Genomic DNA, 21784 nt, shown 5'->3' with positions numbered 1-21784 from the left:
CTAATGAAGGGGACCAAGGACCCAGGGTAAGGGCTCACCCAGACTGGATTCTATTTATACTCTAAACAAAAATTAGGTCTCCCTGTTGGATGGGGTCCCACCCAGAATGGACTAGCATATGTTCCTTGAAGGCTAGGAGCAATCTCATCAATCATCCATGTCCTTCAGAGACTGACTGACCTTAATAGGAGCTGGGCATTTACAGAAAATAGAAAAAAGGGGTGTATCACAATGAATAATTATTCATTAACATAATAGTATAATATTAATTTCTCTCACTGTAGTGCCAGAGTTGTGTTTCCCTGGCCACATATTATCTCTACTGCCATGGTACGTTGAGTACATGCCCACTTAACTTACCATGCACTGCACTGTGGTGCGATGTCTACACCTCAAACTCTGTATGTATTAATAGGAGAGTGTACCCCAGGTTTTTGAGTGGAATGTTGTATATTTAGGCTTGCTTTGGCTTTTGAGTAAATGTCTTTGTGGATGTAAAGGGTATGCCAGTAAATGTTTAAAAATTGGCTCTCTAGAGGGAAAAATGCATGCAGAATGCACTTTCTGGTTTTTTGTGAGGCAATCGGAGTTAAATGACTTACCCAGAGTCACATAGCTAGTAAGTCTCAAGTGTCTGAGACCAGATTTGAACCAAGCTCCTCCTGACTCCAGGGCCAGTACTCTATCTAGTTGCCCCCACAATGCACTTTTAAGCTTGATTTATATTATTAGCATTTTCCCATCCCTTTTTAAAGATCAATAAATACATCAAACACTGATTTGTAGCATTTTCCAATTCTTGAAGCGTAAATGCTCACACTGAAAATTTGACAATTAGTTCTCACAATCCGGGTTTAGCTGACTCCAGCACGTTCCTTGATGTAACCCGATTTCTGGGGCACAACAATTATAGGATGCACAACAAGGAATATCTGGGGTGGGGGGGGAGACTCCAGAGGTTATACATATAGTCATATAGTAAGTGACTAGTATTGATGGATGTAAAATTCTAGGAAGAAGTGAATAGAGAAGTGGTGGAGTTTGAAAGGAGTGGATAGAGTCTCCTGGAAAAAGAGGGACACGTACAGGCACTAGTTTACTCTCCAGTGCCTGTATCCAGAAGGACCGTGAGAACCAGCGACTGTAGAGATGCTGCTTGCTGTGGTATTGTGGACTGGATCAAGGTTGTGAGACCATTTTTCACTCCCCTTTCCCACCCCTGCTCCTGCCCAGTACTTGTGTTTGCCCCGGCTCCTATCTCAAACAGGAAGCTCTTCCTGCTGTGAAGATGAATCACTGGCTATCAGATTCTTGCCTTGTGGATCATTTCCTACCTCCATTGAATGTTCTGTTCCCTTTCCCTGCCCCACCCCCACTTTTTATGTTGGAGTTCATCCTCCTTGATGCAAAAGAACTTAAAAAAACTAAAAAAAAATTTTTCTCCAGCACATTCGTCTTAGCTATGTGGCCATTCAGGGAGCAGGGAGAAGGCAGAGTTTGTCTGGAATGAACTTAATAGATTCATTAAGTGCTTGGTTCTGAGCATAGCCAGTGGCTACAGTGGCCTGGAGGACAATAAACCATCGAATGGTAACACCAACATTTACTTTCTCTTAAGCTAGCCCAAGGTAATGACCCAGAGATAAAGATCAGAGAGAGAGAGAGAGAGAGAGTTATGTTTAAAGCAGCACTCACCTCCCTATGTGCAATGTGAATCTGACATCATAAACTGAAGAACGAAAATGACAGGGAAGCTAGGAGAGTTATTGCATGGTGTGGCTTTGCCCTGAATGCTTCTACCTCTGCTTTGTTGTTGTTGTTATTGTCTGACTCTTTGTGACCCCATCTGGGGTTTTGTTGGCTAAGATACGGGAGTGATTTGCCATTTCCTTCTTCAGCTCATTTTACAGATGAGGAAACTGAGGCAAGTAGTGTAAAGTGATTTGCCCAAGGTCACATAGCCAGTAAGTATCTGAGGCCAGATTTGAACTAAAAAAGATGAGTCTTCCTGACCCTGGGCCCAGCTTCACCACCTGCTTCTTTATCCTGTCTCTCCCCTCCCCCTACTTCTAAAGAGTATCACGGGAGCATTGAAGCTTTGTTACATGCACAGCACACTTAACATTGAGTTGAGTCAGCTAGCTGATTTGTTAATGGGAAGCACAGCAGTGGGGACCCAGGAAGCTTACAGTAGGAAAAGAAGTTATTCCTAGAATCCTGAGTAGTTGTAACAGGCACCCTTTCTGGTGAAGCCTAATCTGTAAACAGCATATGGATGCAGGCTTCGGGGAGTCAGGCCCACAAAGAGAGAGTTAAGAGAGGAAGTGGGTAAGGCCCTTGATACACTTGAGATATGCTGACAGAGTAATTTCTGGTATTATAAGGATCCCCTTCCCTCTTTTCACTATAATGTCCGTGATCTTTGGGTCTAGGAGCCTTGCTATAACATCCCCTGTATTAGATTAAACCTTGTTTCATTTGTTTGCTGTCCTTAGAAGCAAGATTCCTGCTAATAAGTTTAATATAAAAGTTCCTAGATTTGTTTCTTTTTGTTGTTGTTGTTGTGGGGTCACACAGTTAGCAAGTGTCAAGTGTTTGAGGTCAGATTTGAACTCAGGTCATCCTGAATCCAGGTCTGGTGCTTAATCCACTTTGACACCTAGCTGCTGCCTTCTTTTTGTTGTTCTTTTAATCCAGGGGGTCAGCTGGCAGGCCAAATCCATCCACTGCCTATGTTGGACTGAGGATGGCTTTTACAATTTTATAGAGTGTAAAAACCAGTCTTGGTTCATGAGCTGTCCCAAAACAGGGGAGGTCTGATTGGGCTTATGGGCTGTTAGTTTTCTGACCCTTGTAATATATCCATAAAGCTACATGACATTTTTTGTTCATTATCATAAACACAAGTGGGAATGTTTCTTTGGGCATCCCCATTAGCCCTAAGTTCTGGGAAAGTAACTTAACCTCTCTGATCTCTGATTCTATTTAATTCAGCAAGCATTTATTAAGCGCTTAATGGTATAGAGGATAAGAAGCTTTCTTCAAGTTGTACATGCGACAAAGTTTCTATGGGACGCTGGACAAGTTAACTGCTAGCTATATCAATGAATCACAGATTTAGTTCCTATCCCAATCCCTAGCTGCAAGGTAGTATAGGCCCCTGGAAAACAGAGACAGAGACAGAGACAGAAACAGAAACAGAGAGATAGAGAGTGAGATAGAGGGAGAGAGAGAGAGACAGAGGAAGAGAGAGAGAGAGACAAAAAAAAAGAGAGAGAGAGAGAGAGAGGGAGAGAGAAGGAAACAACAGTCTTAGCTTTTAATGAGTTTAACTTTTACTGAAGGGCAGAGTCATAGGGGCTGGGGGAGAAATGTATCCATTGTTAATGGACTCCTTGAATCCTTTATGCTGTCTATGAGCAATTAGGTGGTGCCAGGTCTGGAGTCAGAAAGACTCAACTTTCTGAGTTCAAATCTGGACTCAGATAGCTGTGTGACCCTGGGCAAGTCACTTAACCCAGTTTGCCTCAGTTCTTCATCTGTAAAAATGATCTGGAGAAGTAAATGGCAAACTACTCCAGTATCTTTGCCAAGAAAACCCCAAATGGGGTCATGAAGAATTGGACACAAGTGAAAAATGACTGAACAATAAATTCTGTTTATGGAGTAAAATAAAAAACCGACCTATTGCAATATTCATTGTTACCTTGAATGTTTGCAAATGAACTGGGGTCCTTTTATTCACACTGGCAGAAACCTAGACATGAACTGTATTCTGAGGTTTCTAGAATAAACTGTGTAAGAACAAAATGATCCAGAGAGAGAATTTTGAATAACTCTTTCCCTCCCCAGATTGAACCCAGTCCATGTAAGCCCAGAATGTTGGGTTTGGGGTTATGAATTACATATAAAATGATAGCAAATAGGTCCAATTTAGGGTACTCTGCCTCCAGTCCCCAAAGGAATAATTCCAGTGTTGTGGTTTTGCTGTGCTCAAGTATATAAAGAAAGGCAGAAATGAGGGTGTCCTTGACTGTCTTTGGGGAGAAGCACCAAGGAGGACTCTCTGCCACAATTCTTTCATTCACTAAGTCTTCTCCAAGAATGCTACTAATATGACACTTTTCTTATTATTCGCTCACAAGTCTGGCTGAAAAGGAGAATACCAGAAGGAAGATCAGTGTCTGTTCTCCTGAGCTTGGAGGAAAGAAGATAACTCAATATACCTATCAGTGACTGCATAATAACTTAAACAAATATTCTCTTTCAAGAGCCAAACTTTCCACTTCAATAGTAGTGTAACAAGATGGGAATCAGTCCTTATATTACCAAAAAGAAAACAAACATGGACTTTGAATAGAAAAAAATACTTCAGTCCTATGAATTGGTAGTTAACAAGAAAATGGAACATTTAGAAGAGAAAATGGAATCTTAATACAATATAGTGTTAGAACTGGAAAGAATCTAATCCAACTTCTTCATTTTACGAATGAAGAAAATGCAAAGAATCAGTGAATGTTAGACCTTAGAGGTCACCAAATCCTAACTTTACAGATGAAGAAATTGAGTTCTAGAGAAGTAAGATAATTTAAAACCCATTTAATTCCCAACATATTATTCCCAAGCTAATAAAACAGAAGCCTTCAGTTTTCACATTTTCCAAATTCACTTCACAATTTCTAACCTATAAACAAACTCAGTAGATTTAATAATACATGCCATGGAGACAATTCTTTAAGGTTTAGAAAGTGCTTGGCATATTTTTGGTCTTCATAAAAATTCCATGAAGTAGTTAACTACAGATCTTGTTATCTCCATTTTATAGATGAAGAAATGTCTAAGAATAAGAAGTTGGGCGGCCTGCTCCTTAGGACACAGCTAGTTAATGTCAAAGATTGGATCAGAACTCATCTCTTGAAAAATCATATAACAAAGATTTAGAGCTGGAGGAGACCCCAGAAGTCATCTAGTGCAATCTCATTTTGCAGAAGAAGAAAGTGACCCAAAGAAGCTAAAGGATAATGGATTTCATTCCCCCTTCCTAAAGGAATTCAAACAAAACACTGGATTACCATTTGCCCAGGGAGTTGTAGAGCAATAGTGTCAAACTCAAAAAGAAAGAGTGGGCCACTAAACTGAACATGAGGATCCCTGCAGTCACACATTGACAAAATCCCATATTAACATTATCTGTGTTTGATTGTATTTTTATTTATTTTGTTAAACATTTCCCAACTACATTTTGTTTTTTGCAGGGCAATGAGGGTTAAGTGACTTGCCCAGGGTCACACAGCTAGTAAGTGTCAAGTGTCTGAGGCCAGATTTGAACTCAGGTACTCCTGAATCCAGGGCCGGTGCTTTACCACTGCGCCATCTAGCTGCCCCCTCCCAACTACATTTTAATCTGGTTCCTCTGCACTTGGGAGTGTAGCTGGGGCCAGCTGTGTTTGACCCTCCTGGGAGAGTTTTTCTTGATCAAAACTGCAACCAAAATTATGTCAGAAATGTATAATCAAATGTTTTGTTCTTGTGTTAAAAAGTAGTTGGATTTCAGTGAAAAACATCTGTTTTGGGGATTTGGGAAATGTTACTGAGATTGGGCTGCTTTTACAGGAAGTTTCCTGGCTGCTTGGATTGTAAAACTGTTAAGTGTAAACAAAGGAAACAAGTACTTGAAATGTCCCTGTTGTGTGCTCACTTTCTAAATATAAGGGGAAAGTCTGAATTAGTATGGTATGTATAGTGACTCAAACAACCTTCCATTCTCAGGATCTACTAAGCAGAGAATCCTGGAACCTCAGAATTGGAAGGGCCCCCAGAGGGGCTATGGAAGCTAGGACAAAAGAATCAAAAAGGCCTCCAAAAGGTCTAGCCTGAATGATTAAAAGAATGATGGTACCGGGGCAGTTAGGTGGCACAGTGAATAGAGCACTGGCCCTGGAGTCAGAAGTACCTGAGTTCAAATCCAACCTCATACACTTGACACTAGCTGTGTGACCCTGGGCAAGTCACTTAACCCCAATTGCCTCACCAAAAAAAAAAAAAAAAGAAAGAATGATGGTACCAATAATTGGAATGGAGGGAAGAGAGGGATAAGGGAAGGTTGCACTGCAGCTAGTTACATTTTCAGTGTGAGCATTTATACCTTCAAAGTGTTTTGTTGGTTGTCAGGACTCAAGAATGTAATAGAAAAAATATAAAAATAATGCAGATTAAACTTTAAAAACTGAGCTATAAGCACAGTTTTTCCTGGAGAGCCAGTTGTTAAACATTTACCAGCACACTTCTGGATAAGTCTACTTTTGTTGGATGTGAGGTGACAGTGGGTACTGGCAGAATCACATACTCATAGAATATCAGGTTCAGAAGGGATGTCCCACTGAGGCCAACTCATACAGACAGCAAGTGCTATAAGAAGCTTCAACAGTAACAGAGGGGGCAGCTAGGTGTCTTAGTGGATAAAGAGCTGGCCCTGGAGTCAGGAGGACCTGAGTTCAAATTTGTCCTAGACATTCACTAGCCACGTGACCCTAGGCAAGTCTCCAAAAATAATCCCCAAACAACAACAATAATAATCGCTAATATTTATCCCTCTAAGGCTTGCAAAGTACTTTGTATGTATTATCTAATCTGAACTTCACAACTACTTTCGTGAAGAAGACCCTATTACTGTAATTTCAGTTTTATAGATGGTAGGGAAACAAATTGAAAAAAGGTTAAATGACTTGCCCGGACTCATGATTCTAGCAAATATCAGAGGGAGGATTCAAACCCAAGTCTTCCTGCCTCCAGGCCCAGTGCCTTATCTTCTATGCCATGCTGCCTCTCACAGGTTTACTGCCTTAAAACATCTAACCACTACTTCTACTTCTAGCCTCTGGGACTAAGTATATAGCTTTTCAAGTGTGTGTATGTGTGTGTGTTTAAATGTTTGAATACCTCATCTTAGCTGGTCCTTACAATAAACTGAGGGGAGGCCGGTAGTATAAGTATTGTTATCATTTTATAGTTGTAGAAACAGAGTCGGGTATGTTTACTCATTTGCTCAAGGTTATACAGCTAGTAAGTAAAATAATAATAATAATCCATATTTGTATAACATTAATTTGGTACTGGAACCTAGCTCTTCTGACTTTATCTAGCATTTTTTCTTTCTTTTTAAAAATCTTTAAAACATCTTAAAATATTTTATTATGAGCTTAACAAATATCACTAAACATGAACACTTTCCCTTCAAATATCTGAGAAGAGATATCACATCATCCTTAAGCCTTCTCTTCTAGACTAGACATTGTTACTTTCTTCAACCTAGCCTCATATGACATGTCATATGACAAGGGCCTTCACTTTCCTGCTCTTCCTCCTCTGGATGGAAGGCTCATTAACTTTTTTTTTTTTAGGTGAGGCAATAGGGGTTAAGTGACTTGCCCAGGGTCACACAGCTAGTAAGTGTTATGTGTCTGAGGCTGAATTTGAACTCAGGTTCTCCTGACTCCAGGGCTGGTGCTCTATCCACTGTGCCACCTAGCTGTCCCAGGCTTATTAACTTTTCACCTGCAATGCAGTATAGAGAACTGAATACAATATGGGTTGCAACCAGAATTTCCCTAATTCTTTCTCATATGCCCATCTTGATGTAGTCTAAGATTGCATAAGTACTTTTAGCTGCCATGTCACACTGATGATTCATATTGATTTTTTCACACCACTAAAAGCATCATTTTCATATGAACTACATATGTCTCTTCTAGCTTGTGCTTTTGAAGATGATTTTTTTTGAACTGGGGAGTAAAACTTTGTAATTACATCTACTAAACTGCATCTTATTAGATAGATTGTGCCTAACATCCTAGCCTTTTAAATCTTTTTGGAGCCTTGTTCTGTGTGTGTGTGTTCATGCGCGCGCGCATGTGTGTAGCAATGAGGGTTAAGTGACTTGCCCAGGGTCACACAGCTAGTGTCAAGTGTCTGAGGCTGGATTTGAACTCAGGTCCTCCTGAATCCAGGGCTGGTGCTTTATCCACTGTGCCACCTAGATGCCCCCTAGGATCCTTGTTCTTGTCTGATTCTTCCAAACGTTGTATCACATGCAAATCTGATAAGTACACCAGCTACGGATTTGTCCAAGTTATTGATAAAAAGGTCAAATGTCACAGGAGTAAGGACACTTCCTGGGACACTCTGCTAGAGGCTTTCTAAGCTTTTATCAAGCTATTAATGACTATTCTGCATTTGGCCATCTTCCTGACTTCTGTCATATCACACATCTCTTTCATCTTGTCTACAAGAATAGCATGACTTTGCCGAATGCTTTGCTAAACTCTAAGTCATTTACTCCATTCTCCTGATCTAAATCCTTTCAAAAAAGGAAATGAAATTACTGAGGGGAGGAGGGGGGTTGATAAAATTATGTGCTAATGATTCCAGGTGTTTAGTCTTTATATGCCAGCCTGAAATCCCAGAGCTCTTGAACTGTAATTTCAAAATAATAGCATCAATAATAATTATTAAAGTTAGCATTTATATAGCACTTAAAGTTATATATATATAATATATGCATATATTTATATATATACATATCTATAAAGATATATAAAAAGGTATGTGTATGTGTAAAATACTTTACAAATATCATCTCACTTACTCCTCCCAACAACTCTGGAAGGTAGCTGCTATTATTATTATTATTATTATTTTTTTTTTTTTTAGTGAGGCAGTTGGGGTTAAGTGACTTGCCCACGGTCACATAGCTAGTAAGTGTTAAGTGTCTGAGGTCGGATTTGAACTCAGGTCCTTCTGACTCCAGGGCCAGTGCTCTATCCACTGCGCCACCTAGTTACCCCCGTAGGTGCTATTATTATTATTCCTATTTTACACATGAAAAAACTGAGGCAAACAGAGTTTAAGTGATTTGCCCAAGATCACACAGCTAATATCTGAGGTTGCTTAATATCTGTCAGTTATAAAAGGCTTTTGTAAGAACAATATAGAACCTGTGTTAATTCTCATTTTTACTATTTAGTGTGATGCAAATGACAAAAAACTTGGAAAATTCCTCTGCATACATTTTTGGGGGACCAGTCCAAGGGAGGAAGAAAAAATGAGAATGTATCTCCTGGGATAGTTTGTAAAAGTAAAACTTGAAAGCAATATCATTTCCATACTCTAATTCAAAGAAACTAGATCTAGATGGATTAAGTTTTCTTTTTTGCCAAACTTGCCGCTGTCCTCAATTTTCCAGAGAATGTGTAGAGAAGAGCTTAGCTCTTCATGTTTCAGGAAGCTTGTGTGGAATGCATTGTTTTTCTGTCATAGAAAAAGATGGAAGACTGTCTTCTAATATAATTATCTTCAGTCAAATGACTAATTAAGGTTGTATTTAGAAAGTTTTTCCTGTGGGGTGAGAAAGCAATCATGGCTTGCACCAAAAAAAGAAAAAAGAAAAAAAGGCCAGAGAGATCGAAATCTATCTTGTAGGTAATAATATTACAATTCTCCCTTAATATTTTTAATGATTCATAAATATATTGTGTTGAGAGTAATAATGACGTCCCCTTTTCTAAGAATGTTCTAGATAATTTTCTTTCAGTGTTGAAGCTCTCATTTCTTGACTTCATCCCTAAAGTGATTTTAATTTGGTACAGTCACTTGGGTTTAGTAGGTGCTGAATAAATATCTGGTACGTGAATGAATACCTTTCTGACTATTTATATGAATTTGCCTCAGTACACATAACAAGGTATTATCTATTTGCATATCTATAGAGTTTACCCATTTGTTCAGCAGAGAGAACAACCAATCCTCCAGAATAGAAAAAGGGAACAATCTTAGGCCATTCTAGGTCTTTATTTCAATGAAGATTTATTGAGTGGAGGCAATTAAACTGGCACAATATAAACAAGAATGCTAGGGCAGCTAGGTGGTGCAATGGATAAAGCACCGGCTCTGGATTCAGGAGAACCTGAGTTCAAATCCAGCTTCAGACCCTTGACATTTACTAGCTGTGTGACTCTGGTTACGTCACTTAACCCTCATTGCCCCACAAAAAAACCAAACAAAAACAACAAGAATGCTACAGAGCTGTTCAGTCATTTTCATTTGTGTTTGATTCTTCATGACCCCCCAAAAGTGGGGTTTTCTTGGCAAAGATACTGGAGTGGTTTTGCCTTTTCCTTCTTCAGCTCATTTGACAGATAAGGAAACAGAGGCAAACGGGATTAAGTGACTTGCCCAGGGTCATAGAGTTTCTAAGTGTCTGAGGCTGGATTTGAACTCAGGTCTTCTTCATTGCAGGCCCAGCACTCTATGCAGAGCAAAGGGAATTAGATTGATGCAATATAAACAAGAATGCTATATTTAGCAATCAGCAAGTTTTCACCTTGTTTCTCAATATCAAGGTTAACAACTATAAAAATAAGTCTTATGGATATGCTTTAGGTACTGTGAGTAGCAGAGAAAATTAAAGTAATTCCATTTTGTATGGAGTTCCTCTATCTTGCCCCTATGCATTGCAGTCCCTGCCTTGTTTGCTACTTTCAGTACTGCTTCTGAAACAGCAAGAAAAATCCTATCTCTTAGGGCGGGGTTATAAGAAATAGCTAACCTAAAGAAGAGCCTTTCCTGTTACTAGCTCCAGCAGTAGGTCCTGTCCAAGTGAGGGATACAACATCCCTTATTCCTACTCTGCAAGCCCCCAGCAACACACCCTTTCCAATTCAGAGGTACCTCATTCCCAATTCACCTCAGGACTAAATTGAAACCTAGATGAGCTTTCTTCTTTTGTTCCTTCAGGGAATCTGCCAATGGAAAGGTGACCTTTCTTGCTGATGAACTCAATAAAGCCTCATTGCTTTCTAAACTTCTGGTTCTGGTTCTGGTTTGTTTCAGTACTGGCAATTGTGCCCACAACATATACACAGGACTTTCTAAATGACCCTTTTACCTGGATTAACCTCACAAATTCTGCAGGATTTAAAAACTTTATATTATCAGATCCCTTCTAGCTCAGAGGAATTCAGAACACATTCATAACCTCCTAATCTTTCAACTGGCTCTTCCTTTATGCACATTTTCCCTTAACTCTTCTGAGCTCTGGGTAATTCTCCCTGCCTGCTATTCTTTGTCTTAAAGACCCAATTCATGGGGCAGCTAGGTGGTGCAGTGGATAGAGCACCGGCCCTGGATTCAGGAGGACGTGAGTTCAAACCTGACCTCACACACTTAACAATTACTAGCTGTGTGACCCTAGGCAAGTCATTTAACCCCAATTGCCTCACCAAAAAAAAAAAAAAAGACAATTCACAAAAAGCAGAAAGATTTAGGTTTCTTTCCCCTAGGATGTACTCCAAATATGTTCATGCAGATTAAATATTTCTTTCTGGGTGAGTAAATCTCCCTGCCAACTTTCTGGGGGGACAGCTTCTTCATTGACAGGAAAGATCCCCTGAATCCCCATGCCTTTGGAGAGACCCTTCACTTGTGTACCAACCAGGCAGTACAGTTGTATGTGTGTGTGTTGTGTGTGTGTATTTGTAAATTCACACACACAACACATCAACAGAATAAAAATAAAGATAATAGGGGCAGCCAGGTGGTACAGTGGATAGAGCACCAGCCCTGGAATCAGGAGTACCTGAGTTCAAATCCGGCCTCAGACACTTAACACTTACTAGCTGTGTGACCTTGGGCAAATCACTTAACCCCAATTGCCTCACTAAAATTAAAAAGAAAAAAAAAGATAATAGCTAGCATCTATATAGTGCTTTAAGATTCGTAAAACACTACAAATATTCTCTTATTTTATTTTATCCTCACAACAACCCTAGAATGTAGATACTATTATTTTCAATTTACAAATGAGAAAATTGAGGCAGATAGAGGTTGAGTGACTTGCCCAGGGTCAGACAGGGTCATCTGGGGTTCAGGCCCCAGTTTGGGGCAGGATTTGAACTCAGGTCTCCCTGACTCTGGATGCAGATTTTTCTATCCACCTGCCTAGATGTTGATATCATATATAGATGTAATGGAAGCCATGCCATTTGGAACATGGGCTTTGGCCCAAATGGGGATAGGAAAGCACTTTTGGCTCCATACTAAAGGACATGTAGGACTGTGAGATTTAAAATCAGATATTAGATCATAAATCTCCTCTACTTAACCTTTCCCTATGTTACAGATAGTGTATGTTGGAACTATAGCATGTCTAGGAGGGCATCTAAGAGGTCCTTGATAAGGTCCCCATTGGCAATAGCCTTGCCCCTACATTCAAAAATCCTACAGGTTCATATTTGATTTTTTCTCTACTCCCACCAGTGATGTATAAACTGGGGAAAAAGTTTTAGCTTGGATAGGAGGGTGACCAAAAAGCATTTTGCCTTAAATTTCTTTTTCCACTTTTCTACTTCAGAATCGTCATAGGTTAGGTTGGAAAGAATATCCTCAGAAGGTGAAAGGTTAAATATATGTTCAGGAGCTTCTAATGCAGCAAGCTTGGCTGCAGAGTGGTCTCACAAAGCCTATCGTAAAATCTGCTTTCATTAGCCTCCTGAAATTCATAAGGAGAGGACCTATGTCCCTATTTCCCCACCCCATGACAGGTCACTGCATTAAAATGGATTGGACAGTAAGCCAGGAAGATGCACCTACTCAGTTGGTCTTAAGAGGAGGAACTAGGCCCTTGGGCACATGGTTCCTGTGTTCTGACTGTGGGGACTCTGAATTTTTCTCTGTCTTTCTCCCCTCAACTCTTGTAGTCATGGTGGCTGGCTACTCCAATAAGGAAACCAACACACCAGCTGCCCAGGTGAGGCAACTGTGGACTCCTGGCTGCCTCTTCTGCTTTGTATTTATTTACTTGAGCATAGATGACCTAACAGTGACTTGAAGAAGGACATTTCTAGCTTTTTAGACAACTTCAGGAGTTTGAAGGGTTGAGACCTCCTGGGTCCCTCAGCTGGAGCTGGAGAAGTTTTCTGCAACTATACCTTTCTTTAGAGATAATGACAGTTGCCATGCATACCATTGGAAGAAGATTTAGCGGATGAGGCAGCTACTGGGAAAATGCAAAGCTGAGATAAAAGTGAAATAGCTGTTTAGGAGTCTCACAAAAACATCTGTTTTTATGGTAGCCAATTCCTGGGAGTGTATGATAGAAGTTATGGGTTATTGTTTCATGTTTTAGTTTTTGAAAATATGTGCTTATGAGTCTAGTGTTTTTGTTATTTTTTGTTGTTGTTGAAGAAATAAATATCTGTCTCAAACTTGATCTTTTTTGTAAAATTAGAACCCTTCTTACTTTTTTTTTTTTCAAGTGAGGCAATTGGGGTTAAGTGACTCACCCAGGGTCACACAGCTAGTAAGTGTTAAGTGTCTGAGGCCGGACCTGAACTCAGGTCCTCCTGACTCCAGGGCTGGTGCTCTATCCACTGCGCAACCTACCAGCCCCTGACTTAGTACCCTTCTAATCCCTCTTGGATAGACCCTAGACATGTCCCAGGATATCCTACAGACTTGTCAAAATCATTTCCAAAATGCAGCTCATTATCTTTCTCCCCCAAAATGCTCCCTTCTGCTGAAATTCCCTAAAGGTCACCACTATTTTTCCCATCTCCAAGGTTCACAATTTCAACTTCTATCTTCTGATCTTTATCACTCCATATTTTCAGTCAGTTACCAAATCACCTTCACAAGATCTCTCACATCTGTTCCCTTCTCAGTGGCCCTCAGACTACTGTAGTAACCTCCTTTGGTCTCCCCAGACTCAAGATGCTCCTCACTTCAATGCATCCTCCATATAGCTGCTGAAGGGATTTTTCCTTAAGATCGGATCTGGGGCAGCTAGGTGGTGCAGTGGATAAAACAAAGGCCTTGGATTCAGGAGGACCTGAGTTCAAATTTGACCTCAGACACTTGACACTTACTAGCTGTGTGACCCTGGGCAAGTCACTAAATCACTTAACCCTCATTGCCCTGCAAAAAAAAAAAAAAAATCAGATCTGCACAGGTTATTCAATCAATTCCAGGGACTCCCTATTACCTTTAGGATAACATATAAACTCCTATTTGGCTTTTAAAACCCTCTTGCATCCTTGCCCCTCTATATCTTATCAGCCCTCCTATACATTATTTCCCTTTCTACAGCCTATGATCTAGACAAAATGGTCTCTTTTTTTCTGTTCTTCACACACAGCAGGTTCAGTCCTTGATGATCAAATCTGCTCTTCCATTGAGGCCATTCCAAGTTTCAGGCATATCTTTCAGGCATCTCTGTGCTGCTTACTACAAGGCCCCTCATCCCATACTAGCTTCTTTTCTAGTTCTGAACCTGTGCTCTAGTTCCACTCCCAGGTCCCATAAATAGCAGAGTTGAAGGAGAGACACACCCTATAAGCCAAAGAACAATAGAAGTCTTTTCTTGTTTCTAGCTACTGACTCCAGTCTCTAACTTATCTCAAGATCTCCTGAGTCATGGCAGGTCCAGCCTAGGGCCCTACTCCCCAGAAAGTGGATACATGTTTTTACAAATAGCAAAATGTATGGGCATATAGCAATATCAACCTATTCTCATCTCTCTCTTCCAATAATTCTTTACGTTCTAGGCCAGAGGATTTTAACTTGGCATCTGTGAACTTTAAAGAAAAAAAAAGTATTTTCATAACTATATTTTCATATAATTGGTTTCTATTGTATTTAATGCATTAAAAACATTATTCATAGAAGGAAAGGGTGCTTACCTGACTGCTAAAGGGGCCAATGTCACCAAAAAGGTTAAGAACCTCTGGACTAGGGATTCAATTGTCTGAAATTCAGCAATGTGAAAATTGTTCAAGATGATTGGTAAATATATTGGCTTTAATGGGAAGGATGGTCAAGGACAATTTATCTGTTTTCTCCTCATGCTGGGTGTAAGAGGCAGGCTTGATATCAGAACTCTGTTAGTTCAGGTTCAATGCTGGAACAAAATGAGGTACCCACAGTTCATTGAAGAAAGGTTTCCTTAGCTCTAACATAGCAAGGTTATTTAACTAGGTACTGCCCATGAAAATATGTCTGATCTGCCAGGCATGGTGTAGCCTAGGGATATCCACCAAATCTGAAAGGCACCAACCCTCCCTGGGTGAGCCCTTTTATGTCCTTTAGGTGACCAAGAAGTCACCTCATAACATCCACAGATTATGAGAAAGTGGGGTCAAAGTAGGCACAGCTTGAGCCTTGCCTTACCTCTCTTTCCTGGTCCCCCCCCCCCCCCAGCCCTGCATCAAGCCCTGGCTTTGTGAGTTTTAGGGAAGGTCTAGCTTAATCTATGTAGGGGCATGGAAGGGGACACCCTGATAGACATTGGTCCTATCACTGCTGAGTTTAGAGGGTCTGTCTGTATAAGATGAGGAACCATGGTGGTAGCCTGATTGCTTTGTGTCATACTTGATAGTGATATCTCTAGTTTGTGCTGGGGTGGGAAGTGAGGGAGATATTTCATCTCAGTCTGGGGAATCGTTCAACAACATTCATTTAAGAAGCATTTATTCAGTTTCTACTTTGTGCCAGGTGCTGGGGTTACAAAGACAAAGCTGAAAACAGTCACAGAAGCACAGATGAGATGGAAGGGACATTAGAGACCGACCCCTCATTTTACAGATAAAGAAAATGAGGCCCATGCTCACATGGACATGGATAAACTAAAGTTCTCTCCCCAAATCAGTAAACTTTCCACTATATTTTGCTAACAATTCCTGCCTCAAGGAGCTGATGTTCTACTCAGGAGATGGGGGACAGACAATAAATACACAGATCAGTTAATTCAAACTGCTTACAAACTTATTTGGTAACAACAGGGAAGGTTTGTAAAGGCTTCAAGTAGGAAGTAGAACTTGAGCTGAACCTTAGAGGAAGTTAGGGAGTGTAAATGGTAATAAGAGAAGGAAATACATTTCCAAGCCTGAGGGACAGTCTGTGCAAAGACTGAGACAGGAGATGGCCTGTCATGTACCGGGAAAAACAAACAGGACATTTCAAATGGAATGTAGGGTTCAGGAAGGGGAATGATGTGAAATCAAGAAAGGAGAAACCAGATTATGAAAGACTTTAAGTGCTGAAAAGATGTATCTTATCCCAGAAGAAATGAGAAAACATTGGCACTTTTTTGAGCAGGGGAATGATATAGGGAAACTAGTACTTTTAGTAATAATGTTTTGGCAGCTGAGCTCAGGATGGATTAGAGAAGGGGGTGGGGAGGACTGAACTAGAAGCCTGAAAACCAGTTCAGCTAGGTGGTGCAGTGGATAAAGCACCGCCCTTGGATTCAGGAGGACCTGAGTTCAAATTCGACCTCATACATTTGACATTTAACAGTTGTGTGACACTGGGTAAGTCATTCAGCCCTCACTGCCCCGAAAAAAACCAAACAGAAAAAGCAGGAGACTTTTGTGACAGTCTAGGTGATTGAGTATAAGGGACTTGATAGAATCCAAGTTCCTTGAGGGCAGGGACAATTCCATTTTTTACTTTGTATCTCCAAGATATAGTACATTACTTGAAACATAGTAGGCACTTAATAAATGCATCTTTAAAATTTTATTTATTTAAAAACACAAACTTTCCCCCTACAGTTCCAAATTCTCTCCCTCTACTTCCTACCTCATTCATACATTAAAAAGGCAAGAAAAGGGGCAGCTAGGTGGCACAATGGATAGAGCAATGGCCCTGGAGTCAGGAGGATGTGAGTTCAAATCTGGCTTCAGTCACTTGACACTTACTAGCTGTGTGACTCTGGGCAAGTCAACCCCAATTGCCTCACTAAAAAAAAAATTGATGTCAAAAAAAGGCAAGAAAAGTAACACTCATTATGAAGAATATGTATAGTCATACAAACCAATTTTTTGCATTACCCATGTTCTACTCCCACCCCCCCCCAAAAAAAAAAAGACAAGAAAAAGGAGAAAAAGTACTCCAATATGTACTCTGAGTTTACCAGTTCTCTGTCTGGAGGTAGATAGCATATTTTATTATGAGTCCTTTCAGGGAGCAGCTAGGTGGTGCAGTGGATAAAGCACTGATCCTGCATTCAGGAGGACCTGAGTTCAAATTTGGCCTCATATACCTAGTAGAGGTGTCTCTGAATGTATAGTTTAATGGTTTTTTGGTCATAGTACCATATTGCTTTCCAGAATAGTTGGACTAATTCAGAGTTTCATCAACAGTACATTAATGTATCTATTGTCCTAAGTCCTCTCCATCATTTGTCTTTTTTTTTTTTTTTTTGGTCATCTCACTCAATCTTGATAGGTGTGAGGTGGTACCTTGGAGTTGTTTTAATTAGCATTTATCTATTAGTGACTTAGAACATTTTTTTCATAAGGCTGGTTATAGCTTTGATTTCTTCTTCTGAAAATGGCCTATTTATATCCTTTCATCATTTATTTTTATTTTTTATTTTTTATTTTTTGCGGGGCAATGGGGGTTAAGTGACTTGCCCAGGGTCACACAGCTAGTAAGTGTTAAGTGTCTGAGGCCGGATCTGAACTCAGGTACTTCTGAATCCAGGGCCGGTGCTTTAACCACTGCGCCATCTAGCTGCTCCTCCCTTTCATCATTTATTAATTGGGGAATGGCTCATATTCTTATAAATTTTTTTTTTTTTTGGTGGGGCAATGGGGGTTAAGTGACTTGCCCAGGGTCACACAGCTAGTAAGTGTCAAGTGTCTGAGGCTGGATTTGAACTCAGGTACTCCTGAATCCAGGGCCGGTGCTCTATCCACTGTGCCACCTAGCCGCCCCTATATTCTTATAAATTTAACTCAATCCTCTATATGTTTTAGAAATGAGACCTCTAGGCGCAGCTAGGTGGCACATTGGATAAAGCACCAGCCATGGATTCAGGAGGACCTGAGTTCAAATCTGACCTCAGACACTTGACACTTACCAGCTGTGTGACCCTGGGCAAGTCACTTAACCCCAATTGCCTCACCAGCCCTCTCCAGTCAGAAAACTAATAAGCATTCCTTTACATGTCACAGATATGATTTTTGAAGATTTTTGCTTGTTAAAAGCTTCTAACTTTTTTTTGGAAAGTTCTTTTGTCTTGCCAATATATTCTGAATATACATTTTCAAGATGTACTATCAGTTTTTAAGGTTTTGGATTACTTATAGTTTATGCATTCCTACAGAGGTAACTTGAGTTCTAGCTAAAATCTTACCTTCTATAGGAAGTCTTTTCCTATCCCTTTTAATTCTAGTGTCTACCCTCTGTTATTTCCTATATATTCTGGATATAACTTGTTTATACATATTTTCATGTTGTCTCTTCCACTAGATTATGAGAGGGCCTGCCTTTTGTTTCTTTTTATCTGTAGTTAGTAGAATTCCTAGTACATCATAGGCACTTATTAATAGGCTTATTGAATGACAAAATAATCACAACTGTTGTTCCAATTCCAATAATAGTACCTGTGACTCCTAATAATAAATATAATGAATTACATATTTTGGATTTGGGACTTTTACTTTGTATTTCTATTTAAACTTTGGTTTTGCTTTTTTTTTTGCTTATACTAGTTCCAGTAATTTTTTCTTCAAATCAATTATATATTCTTCATAAAAGGATATTTTCACCTTTAAAACTAATTTAAATTTAAGACAATACAATTTTAATTGTTAAAAATAAAAGATTATTTATAACCATTTGCAAAATATTGCATTTTTATAGCGGTTTTTAAAGGGCTTATTATACTATACTTACCAAAGTGAATGATATCGAAAACAAAAACAGATATTATGGGACTTTAAATGTCCAAAGGTTGTCTTTTGAGTTTAATTCCTATTAAAATGAAACAGGCAGAGTGACAACACAACTCTATCATTAAGTGCAGTTTCAGTGACAAAATCATCCTGTTTCAAGATTGGACAAGGGCTGATTCAATCACACCTTTTTGCATTACACTAGATAAAATAATAGCTATTCTGCATTCACTGTCAGTTGGGGGAAAAGTCTCTTTTTAGTTTCATTTCTGTGGATTTTATCTGAATTTTGTTTTAACTGAAAAAAGTAGAATATACATATCATATGGGAGTTGTAATTGAAAATCTACAATAATTTTGGTTTTTGCCTCCTCCCCCTCACCTCCAGTTTGGAAAACTGTCTATTTAAGTTTTTCCCTATTTTTTACCCATTTGGCTCCTTGTAATGTCTTTCCTTTTCACCATTAGCCTTTCACCCAGAGACATCGAAAGACTTCTGGTGTTTTCAGGTGGCATCCTGTATTTTACAAAGCTGGGAAGGCTGACCACCAGGTGATCAAATTTTTCTTGGAGGAGGAAGCACTGTCAATTTATGAAGATTTACCATTAAAGAGAAAGTTTACAATGCTCAATGAAGGAGTATTCAGTTGAAATTATTTTTTTTTAAAGTACTGAAAATTACGTATTTACTAACATATTATCAAGAACAAAGTTCACCATCATCAGGCAGGAAGCAGCTTCCAGATGGAATGGGATGGAAGAGAGGTGAGTTTGGAGCAGATTTAAAAGAGGCCTCTCCTTTCAGAGGAGGTGCTAATTGTCCCATCCCCCAAACTTTGAGGTCTCCGATGGGGTTGGGGGAGTTGATGGAATTATAAAAGCTATCGTTTATATTGTTCTTTAAGTTTTGCAAAAACTTTAAGGTTTACATACATTATCTCTTTTGACAGAGCCAGCAGGGGTGAAGAGCAGCTATTATCTAGGTTCTGGGGCAGGGAAGAAAGAATTTGTCTTTATGATCCAGGTTGCAGAGGGACTAAGCCACTTTAGGAGACTGGTCAGTCAAGAAGGATTAAACTTGAGGATAACAGATATCTGTCCAAAGGGATAGGATAAACATTGCTGGGATTTTCCCATTTTTTCTCCCTTAAATATCCTTTATTAGTTTTGTCCCTGATTGGTTTGCATTTCTAAGCAAGTTTTGGCACTCAGGAAACATTTGAACTTTCTCAAATTATTTTTTTATTTTAATATTTTCTATTTTATCTTTAGCTTGCTGACTTGATTAATCATGAATGAGATATTTATTAGGTAGGTACACATTTAGTTTAGGTATTTTAGCTGAGAATTTAAAGTTCTGAGTAGAGTTCTAAAATCCTATTTCAGGGACACTCTTGTGTCTAAAGTACTACATTTCCAAGGCAGAGTAGATGGAGGGAAGCAAAGGGCATATTTGTAAAATGTTAGAATAAGGTGAACCTCAGTATATTGGTGCCAAGTTAGTAGCTCTAAAGGTTTTTAGTGCATTTTTGTTCCAGTCAGCATTGGCAATATTTTAACCGTCAATTTACCAAGTTTTTCTAAGTTGTCTATCTATCTATCTATCTATCTATCTATCTATCTATCTATCTATCTATCTATCTATCTATCTATCTATCTATCTATCTATCTATATTTGCAATTGGGGTTAAGTGACTTGCCCAAGGTCACACAGCTAGTGTTAAGTGTCTGAGGCCGGATTTGAACTCAGGGCCTGACTCCAGGGCCAATGCTCTATCCACTGCGCCACCTAGTTGCCCCTAGATTTTTTTTTTTTTTTGCAGGCAATGGGGGTTAAGTGACTTGCCCAGGGTCACACAGCTAGTAAGTGTCAAGTGTCTGAGTCCGGATTTGAAAGCAGGTACTCCTGAATCCAGGGCTGGTGCTTTAACCACTGCGCCATCTAGCTGCTCCTTAGATATTTTTAAAGAAGGCAATTTGATTAGATTCAATAAGCATTTATTAATTGCTTACCATGTGTCAGGGAACTGTGCTAGGTGGAAATAAAAGAAAAGAATGAGGGAATTTCAGCTTTAAAGAGCTTACAATAGGCCCACATGGGTTTAGCATCAGTGACAGGTTCTGAATGATTGCACGCAGCTATGTTTTCTGGTAGCAAACATGATGATGTGAACAAGACAATCAGAAGTACATCTTTGGTGACAGGATAAAATACATTTTATTTTTAAAAAAGGATGAAAATAGAACAGGGAAGGGAAATCAAGCTTCTGTTGTTTCACTGTTGCTAACACTTTTTCAACATGTATTTTTTTGGTTAAAGGACTAATTTGATAAATGAAGAGAAGACAGACACCAGTGAATTATCAGGCCTCAAGTTCATTAACTATAGTTACATCACTACTAGGTTAGATAAGACACACAAATAGGACTTTAGACCTCATAGGCTTATTTTCAGTCCAAAGTTGCTATCTTATTCGGATAGCACATGAAAAATACTCTTGCAGTGTGCTACAAGGAAAAAAAGCTTTCATTCATTTAATGGCACTTAAGACCAACCTCAAAGATAACAACTGGTCTTTGAAATATAAAAGTTGGCAATGGTTTTCAAGAGGAATGTCTCACTTTTATAACTGAAAGACAATTTGTTTCACAAATGTTTTTTCTCCATCACTGCCAAGTGCAATCTTTCTTTGTCTTAGTAGAATTGCTGAGGCTAAAAAATAATTATGATCTGGTGGCCATCTCTCAGAAGGGCTTTTCCACACTCAGGCAGCTTCTTTCTAGGCCTCTAGTAAGAAAACATTTTTTCCACTTACCAGACCTTGTGCTTTGTGGATAGAGCCTTGAAGAGCTCAGGGTTACCTCCATACAACAACATATAAAAAAATATTGCCGTCATGAAAAGGTCTGCTTTTTCAGAACTCTGATTATTGTTACAAATTCACTTCTTATAAAGGTTTATTTATTTTTTTCTTTTCCTTAAAGAACCTGTTGGGACTGGTTATTGGCTCCAATATTATTTTAACTCAGGGATTAAGAAAGTTTAGTCA

This window comes from Dromiciops gliroides, chromosome 6 (genome assembly GCF_019393635.1).
Source record: "Dromiciops gliroides isolate mDroGli1 chromosome 6, mDroGli1.pri, whole genome shotgun sequence".
NCBI lineage: Eukaryota > Metazoa > Chordata > Mammalia > Microbiotheria > Microbiotheriidae > Dromiciops > Dromiciops gliroides.
This window is presented reverse-complemented; position numbering follows the sequence as displayed.